Source organism: Rhinolophus ferrumequinum, chromosome 3 (assembly GCF_004115265.2).
Source record: "Rhinolophus ferrumequinum isolate MPI-CBG mRhiFer1 chromosome 3, mRhiFer1_v1.p, whole genome shotgun sequence".
NCBI classification, from domain to species: Eukaryota; Metazoa; Chordata; class Mammalia; order Chiroptera; family Rhinolophidae; genus Rhinolophus; species Rhinolophus ferrumequinum.
The window spans coordinates 2635861-2644534 of record NC_046286.1 but is presented as its reverse complement, the minus strand read 5'-3'; the positions used below and the strand labels follow the sequence as shown (position 1 = coordinate 2644534).

The 8674-nt window shown below is 47.5% G+C and overlaps 1 non-coding gene across 1 annotated transcript; it reads right to left on the bottom strand.

Moving 5' to 3' along the window:
- Positions 1-8243: 8243 nt before the first annotated feature.
- Positions 8244-8316, bottom strand: TRNAM-CAU (transfer RNA methionine (anticodon CAU)). Its single transcript has one exon. It is a non-coding gene; the product is annotated as a tRNA-Met (tRNA).
- Positions 8317-8674: the final 358 nt, after the last annotated feature.

The following is an 8674-nucleotide window of genomic DNA, read 5'->3' as shown; positions in this document are numbered from 1 at the left end:
CAGGGCAGGGCTGGGGATGCGATGCTGTATGTCTGGGTACCCAGTTTGATACCAGAAGCAGAGGTCGGGGTTAGACTAAAGTTGCACAGCTAAACTAGAGTTGTCCAGCTGGTAGGAAGGGGGACACTGGCTTCTTCTGGAGGAAGCTGTTCTTCCAGTCCTGCCTTTTCCTCTTGTGCCCCAAGAGAGTGGATCCTGACCTGAAGGAAAGAACTCGGTCGATGGCCCAACCGTTTTGTGTGCAACCAAGCCCTGACAGGTGATGAGGGGACCCTCGAGGCAAGGCTCCTCCTGTCTGTGCCCAAGGCAGATGCAGGGCAGCTGGGGATGGAGGCCAGGATGGAGGCGCCCTTCAAGACAGGCTTCCTGGCAGTGGTGCTGGGCCCTGGGCTGGAAGTAAGGGGGCTCTGCCTGGGCTCACCCCCGCAGATGTGACTTGAGGTGCAAGCTGTAGTGCCTCCAGCCACCCTGCTGTTCTTAGTGCTGGGTCTCGGGATCACCATGGTGGTGCTCTGGCGAGGGGGGCTGCAGGTGTTGAGCCCCGAGCTTCCTCTAGAGTGGTGTTTGGTGCTTTAATTCTGAGCTCTGCATAGACACAGCTCAAACCTTCAATAGTTAATCTGGTCCTACTCTACCCCGGGTGCTGCCGAAATCCCCGACTTGATGGGGGCGGACCCCTATGAGGGGTCCAGTGAACTGTTGGGTCCAGCATTGGTCACAGCACAGGGCATGTGGGTGGCAGCTGCAAAGCCAGAGGCGGTGGCTGTGCCAGAGGGGAGTGCACTGATGGTAGTAGCAATGGCTGGCTGGGTGCTGATGTAGGTACCCACGGTGGAAGTTGTGGGTAATGAGTCCCCTAAAGCCACCTGTGTGGCGCTTCCCACGGCTTGCTGGCCTGAAGCAGAGGCTGGGGCCTGAGCCAGAGCTGGAGCTGGAGCTGCCAGTTTTCCACACTGGGCAGAGCTGCCGAAGGTGGTGGCTCCGTGCTGCTGCGCATCAGGAGCCCCAGTGACGAGCTGGGAAGCTGGAGTGCAGTCCATGGAGGTCACCTCTGAGTCAGAGGCAGGCTGGGGAGCCAAGCCTGCACATGAGCTGGTTGAGGGGCTGGCATTGACTGTAGAAGTGATTGGCAGGCCGGTAGAGGGAGAGGCACTAAGATCAGTGATGGGAGGGGGGCTCCGTGAGCAGACAGAAGAATCTACAGGCATCTGGGTGGGGGGGATTCTGTTCTGGAGGTGCTGGGAGCAACAGGGAAGGCAAAAGTGACATCTGCAGCAGCCAAAGCCCAGGCGCTGCGTTGCGAAGGGCCTCCTCCCTCCTCTTCTCCTCCCCCCATTCAGCGGGGGTTCCCAGATGTCTTCAACATGACGGGGCGAGGGGCTGCTGCAGCAGCTCCAGGAGCAGGCCAGCGAGGAGCTGGGCTTTGGCTTGCACAGTCCCTGCCTGATGCGGGAGCGGTCCCTGCAGCAGGCGTGGCGCCGCAGTCCGTGATGGCCTCCATCTCACCGCGAAGTGCTCTGTTGATGTGCTGGAACGGAGCTTCCTTCTCCGCGTCTGAGTTTTCCCCAGTGACCCGGAAAGCCAGCTCAGGCGGTGTTGGCAGCCTCAAAGGGTCCCCTCGACTGTGCCGCAGAAGACAAACCTTGTGTTTTGGGGGCCTAGAACTGTCACATGTGGGTGAGCAGTCTGTCCGGGTTTGTTTCAGCCTCTTTGTTGTATCTGCCTCCTTTTCATGCTGGTGCTTCCTCTGGGAAAGCACCGACGCTGAGGAGGGAGAAGACCCTCCTGGCTCAGTTTCTTTGAGGACTTGTGGAACCATGGAGCACGGAATGTAGCTGGATGCCTCGTCCTCTGCCCTGGCGGGAAACCTCTGTGGAGCTTTATGAACTTGTATGAGCGTTTCTTCTGGGGCCAGAGCTCAGCGCAGAGGTCTGGGATTTCTTGTTGCACGTGTCTCCTGAGCTCTCCGCATGGAGGGTTCTCTGCAGACGCCAAGACCTGGGCACGAAGGAAGAGAGGCCTCCCGGGCCCTCAGGGGCCTAAATGCAGACTGTGCACCCCCAGTGCCATCGGGTTCCTTACCCTATTGGTCTGCTTCTGTCTGACTGCGGGCTCTTCCTCCTGCTTGGCCGCCCCTTTGGCCCTTGACAGGACCTGCTCTGTGCAGGTATCTTGGGTACACCTGGGCGTTGTGAGGGTCATGTGGGTGACTACCTGCTCCTGGGCCACACATGAGTGTCTTTGCCCACTAGAGACACTGAGCGGCAGGCCATGGTTGAGTGGGAAGTAGATAGCACCGCTTTCCTATGATGGCCATGCCTGCAGATTGAGGTGAAGAACCCCAGAGAAAAGCCCAGGGTCTGCGCGATACTGGAACATAGTCTCCGAGACGCTGTGACAATGCGCAGAAGCAAAGTCACTAGATACTTGCAGTTTTGCAGGCAAGAGGACGAAGGGGCATGACAGCAGGGTGAGGTGGAGGGCGTGGAGAGCGTGGCGGTGCTGGCCCTGGACCCGGGCTGGGTATGGGAGGCGGAGCCTGTCCAGGTAGCCGCCCATGGGGCCCTAGGGGGAGGTCTGTCCTTGGATAGAGAGCAGGCTCCACGCTAGCTCCTTCAGCGGCCAACACGGCCAAAGGCGAAGTGCCCACTGTTGGGCCTGCTGTCTGGATGCACTTGCAATGTGCTAGGGAGCAGTGGGCACGCGTGCCCGAGGACGTCAGGAGCGCGCGCGCACCGAGAGTCTGGGGCAAGGAGGGTGCACAGAAGATGCACGAGGACCAGGGGCTAGCAGAGGTGTGGGTCCGCCGGGGATGCTCCGGCACCCCCAGATCTGCTGAGGGATGGAGGTGTTTGCTTGATGTCCAGGAGCATGAGCCTGTTGACAGGCACAGCCCCTTGTGCCCTGGAGGCCACACAGCTGAGGGGGACGAATTGTACGGCAGGGGGGTCCCTCCTAGCAGAAGGGGAGCTCTAAGGAGCAGGATGCCTGGCCCAGCAGTCCTGCATGAGGCGGCAGCTTTGGAGCAGCTGTGTGTCCTCCTGCCCTGTTCTCTGGGGTCACTCCAGGGTAAATGTATCTTTTAAATAAAATGTTTTACTTTAGAACAGTTCTGTTTACAGAAAAATGAGATGATCATACAAAGGGTTCCCATATTTCCTCTTTTATTAATACCTTACCTTACTATGGTATATGTGTTACAATTAAAGAACCAATAGGGAAACATAATTATTAACTAAAAACCCTATTTTATTCATATTTCATTCGTTTTTTGAGTTTCTTTTTTCTTTTCTGGGGTCCCACCTAGGTTATCTCATTACGTTCTTTATCAAGTCTGCTCAGGTTCCTCTTGACTGGGACACTTTTGCAGGCTTTCCTTGTTTCTGGTATGCTTGACACTTTTGAAGTCTACACTTCAGATATTTTGAAGGATGTCTCTCAGTTGGCATTTGTCTGGTGATTTTCTCATAATGACTCTGGGGTTCTATGCTTTGGGGAGGTTCACTACAGAAGTGAAGTATCATTTTCATCACATGTATCAGGAGTGTAACTGTCACCATGACATCACTGTTGATGTCGGTGGAGGACAGCAGGGACCCATTGGAGGGGACTGCAAGGGAACCAACACTCATTGAGCATCTCGCCAGGTCCGTTTTACTTATTACCTCATTCAGTGTTCACAGTCACTTTACAAGCTATGTTTTAATGATCACTCTCTGTAGTTGAGGAAACTGATATAGAGAGAAGTTGAAAAACTTTCCTACGGCAGCTTGTAAAATGCAGACTTAGTATTCAGAAGACTCAAGTCTGTCTGGGGTGAAAACCTCCTTTCTTTCTACCATATCATTTGTCTCCCTTGTAATCAGGCAAGGTCTCCAGGGCTGGCTGGACTTGAGATTGATCTGAATAAGTTACAGGTGTTGTGTAACATGTTCTTTGAGAAACTGAGTTGGGAACATGTGGCTTCTTTGATGTTGGATCCAGATGCAAATGTAACCTGGTAACTCGCTGTTACTGTAAGCGTGCACCTCATACGGACTTAGTCTTACGTGAGATGTCTGTTACGGATTGAACCTGATGAGTACAGATGAAACGTGAACAGACTGAGGTGAGCAAACATCATGTACAGTTCCCATAAATAGATAAAATTCCTGAGATTTGCTCTAGAGTTTTGATAAGCCATTGAAATAGTCACAGGGAAATAACACTATCATTTGCTCATGCCAGTTTGTTCCTTCGGGTGAGGGATTTTCTGGTGGCAGGAAGGAGAGTGGGAGGACTGACCATGAGCCACTATGTAAGTGTTCTGGGCACGAGGTCCTGTGTCCCTGGCAGTATTAGCGAGATCAGTGAGGCTGCGATGTCATGGGAACACATATATAATTGAGTTGCTGAACCTCATTTCTCTCTAGGCCAGATACACCTGGCTTTAACACATTTTGAGGTATTGGCTATGGAATAGAAAGATGTCTCATCACTACTAGACACAAACTTTGCACAAACATTTAATGGAGATAGCCAAGAATGGTGCTGCTATCAGGGACGTGGGACTTTCACGGATCTCTGACTGAATCGTACAGACGTAAGTATCAGGAATAACTACAAAGGAACAAGACTCACATCTATATATTTGAATTAATATTGCAAGAAGAATGGTAGCTAGGCTGAATGTACTGAGGTGTTTGATGTGTGCAATTGTGCCTACAGATAGTTGGAATTCTGTTGTGCACACTTTATTGACCACCATTTATTTTCCTCATACTTCTTAGTACTAATATCCTGACTTTCTTTTAGAGAAAAACCTCCACTTCCAACTCTGGTCCTCAAACTTGAGTTTCAAAAGTGGCTTCTGATTGGTTTAAACAAATCAGGATAGCCCTCTCCACAGTCACGTTGATTGGTTATGGATGAGTAGATGGTGTCAAAGGGTCCAATTAGAGTAAATCTCGGGCATTTATTTGGAATGATGAGAATGAGATTGTTCTGGTGTCGAGAGAAGAAGCTTAGAACTTGCTGCATTTACAAAGAAAGAGCCTGGAGTTGGGGTGGGAGCATAAGGTAGAACCCTAAAGTGGAGCCAAATCTGAGAAAAGAGAAAGTGGTAGATTCTGGAGCTGTATTTTGAATTCAAGCTAGTGCCTGAAGTCAGATGTCCAACAGGAGCAAATGAACCACATTTTTCGTTTGTTTGTTTAAGGCTGTCATATACATTTATTTGTTTGCACTTGAAAGATGACTAAATGATACAGGCTCCAAATTCAGCCATAACAAAAGAATAAATTATGGGTAAAATGAGAAAAAAATCACCCTAGAAGTCACTATAAGTGAAAACAATGCCTGGCCTATGCAGCCAGGCTGCTGTAGAGACTGGTGAGAATGTGCTAGAACACTCTAATACCTAGATGAGCTTTGAGCATCACCTCCCCTTACCTATGGGAGAAGAAAAGAAGAATGGTGAGAGCAATTCAGTTAGGGCTGAACAAGCTCTGCTATGAGGTTCTCTATAGAAGAAAATGAGATAGAGACAGAATGAGAGAGAGAAAGAAAGATGAAACCAGAGAAGTGGAAGTAGGACAGGGGTCAATAGCCAAAGACTATTGCTACAGAGATGGCCAGGTCCTGAGAAGATCAGCAGAGCAACAGCTGACCCTGGCAGTGGGACTGCGGCACTGGTTCTATGAAGAAACAACATACACACACACACACACACACACACGCATGCACGCACACACACACAGAGGAATCCTGGAGGGAAGTTACATAAGCTGCAGTCAAAGCTGCTGGGGCACACATATTCTCCTGGTTATACCTGTAAGCATCCCTAAGGTGACTGAAAATAGTTTGGAAATGAAACCCTAAAAAGGAAAAGAATACATTATTTTCAGCAGGGCAGGCATGGGTATTTATCAGTGAGAGCCTGGGGTAGCGCAGTTTGGGGCATAAACACTCAGGTTCACCAGACACTCTCAGTGGTTGGTCGTTGTCACACTTCAGAGCATTCAGCCTCCAGAGAAGAAAGGCAGTTCATCCTCACTATTGAAAACGTCAGTTTCGATCAATGTGTTTTCAACGCTCTTTGGAGATTTTAAATGTGTAAGCTTATTGAGGGGTTGGATATTTGAGCCCACTTTTGCTGACTGCTGTAATGGCATTACTCTGCAAGTCAGAAACTTAAGTTGCATATTTGGCTCTGCCTTTAATTAGCTGGTCATTTGGACTCCCTGGGTCTGCTCTGCCATGAACTGGTTACAGATACTTGGATAAAAATTTAAAGCCCCTTGGTTTATTTTTCCGTAAAATGTGACTAATAACAAATATGTCATAGAGCTGTTGTGAGGAGAATGCAGTAATATGTAAATGCTTTAGTACAGTGCTTGTAACTCAGAAAAAAAACATTTCAAATGAGTCTGCAGATCTCCCCAAAATTATGGTATTGGCATAAGAAAAATATGTATGAACATTAGTTATTACTAGACTTCTTAGGAGTCAAGAATCCAAAATCCAGTAATCTTCAGCCTCCCCTTTATCTCCCCAAGGATGAATCCTGGGTCATTGCAAAGTTGGATTATCTTCCTAAGAAGGATGTGACAGTATTCACAGCACTGGGCTCCAGGCAGAGCAGTGAGAGGTTGGGGCATCTATGGAGGAATGTGTGAATATAGAAATGGCCCACTTCACCACATGATTTAGATCCATTTGTATTCTGTGTATTCATGGTGTGTCTTTGGTGCTAGCCTTATCCTGCAACTGAATGAAGGTGTGAGGTACCTGGTGGGATGGATAAGCGATAAGGTTGCAATCATTTTGAAAAAAATTTTTAATAAATTTTATTGGAGAATATAGGGGCACAGTGTGTTTCTCCAGGGTCCATCTCCAGGGTCCTTCAATCTGCTTGTGGAGGGTGAACCTCAGCTCCCAGTTCAGTTGCCGTTTTCAATCTTTAGTTGCAGGGGTGCAGCCCACCATCCCATGCAGGAATTGAGCTGGTCACCTTGTTGTTGAGAGCTCGCGCTCTAACCAACTGAGCCGTGCGGCCACCTCGGAAGCGCAATGGCAGTTCGTTATCTTCAATCTAGTGTGGAGGGCGTAGCTCCCTGGCCCATGAGGGAATCGAACCAGCAACCCTGTTGTTCAGCTCTCGCTCTCTAACCAATTGAGCCATCTGGCGGCCCCTGAAAATTTTTTTTAAGTAATGTTTTTTAATTTTTCAATTCCAGTTGACATACAATAGTATATTAGTTTCAGATGTACAACATAGTGATTAGACATTTATGTAACTTATACGGTGATCACCTTGATAAATCTAGTACCCATCTAACACCATACATAATTACAATATTGCTGATTATATTCCCTATGCTGTACTTCACATCCCCATGACTATTTTGTAACTATTAATTTGTACTTCTTAATCCCTTCTTTTTTCACCCCACCCCACCCCAAACCCCCTCCCATCTGGCAACCATCAAATTGTTCTGTATCTATGAGTTTGTTTCTGTTTTGTTTGTTCCTTTATTTTGTTCTTTAGGTTCCACATATAAGTGAAATCGTATGACATTTGTCTTTCTCTGTCTGACTTACTTCACTCAGCATACTACCCACTACGTTCATCCATGTTGTTGCAGATGGCAAGATTTCATTCTTTTTTAGGGCTGAGTAATATTCTATTGTATATATGTGCCACCTCTTCTTTATTCTTTCATCCATTGATGGACACCCAGGTCTCCATACTTGGCTAGTGTAAATGATGCTGTAATGAACCTATGGATGCACATGTCCCTTCAAAGTAGTGTTTGGGGTTTTTTTTCAGATAAATTCCCAGAAGTGGGATTACTAGGTCCTTCTTTATCTCTTGTAATAGACTTTGTTTTAAAGTCTATTTTGTCCGGTGTAAGTATTGCTACCCCAGCTTTTTTGTTTGGGTCTGTTTTCATGAAATACAATTTTCCATCCCTTTATTTTCAGTCTGTATGTGTCTTTTCAAATCTGAAGTGAGTCTGTTGTACACAGCATATGTATGAGTCTTGTTTTCTTATTCATTCAGCCATCCTGTCTTTTGATTGGAGCATTTAATCTATTTGCATTTAAGGTAATTGTTGATAGATACGTAGTTATTGCCATTTTATTATTCATATTTTTTAAATTTTTATTGGGGAATATTGGGGAACAGTGTGTTTTTCCAGGACCCATCAGCTCCATGTCAAGTTGTTGTTTTCAATCTAGTTGTGGAGGGCGCAGCTCACTGGCCCATGCGGGAATCGAACCGGCGACCTTAGTGTTATGAGCACTGTGCTCTAACCACTGAGCCAACCACCCGCCCTTATTATTCATATTTTTGAGCTTCTTCTTAAGGAAGTCCCTGTAACCTTTCTTGTAATCCTTGTTGGTAGTGATGAACTCCTTTAGATTTTTCTTGTCTGAGAATCTCTTTATCTGTCCTTCGATTCTAAATGACAGTTGTGCTGTGTAGAGTAATCTTGGTTGTAGGTGCTTGATTTTCATCACTTTGAATATTTTGTGCCAATCCCATCTGGCCTATAAAGTTTCTGTTGAGAAATCATCTAACAGTCTTATGGAAGCTCCCTTGTAGGTAATTGCTTTTCTCTTGCTGCTTTTAAGATTCTTTGTCTTCAAGGTTTGGCATTTTAATTATGATGTATCTTGGTGTGGGCCT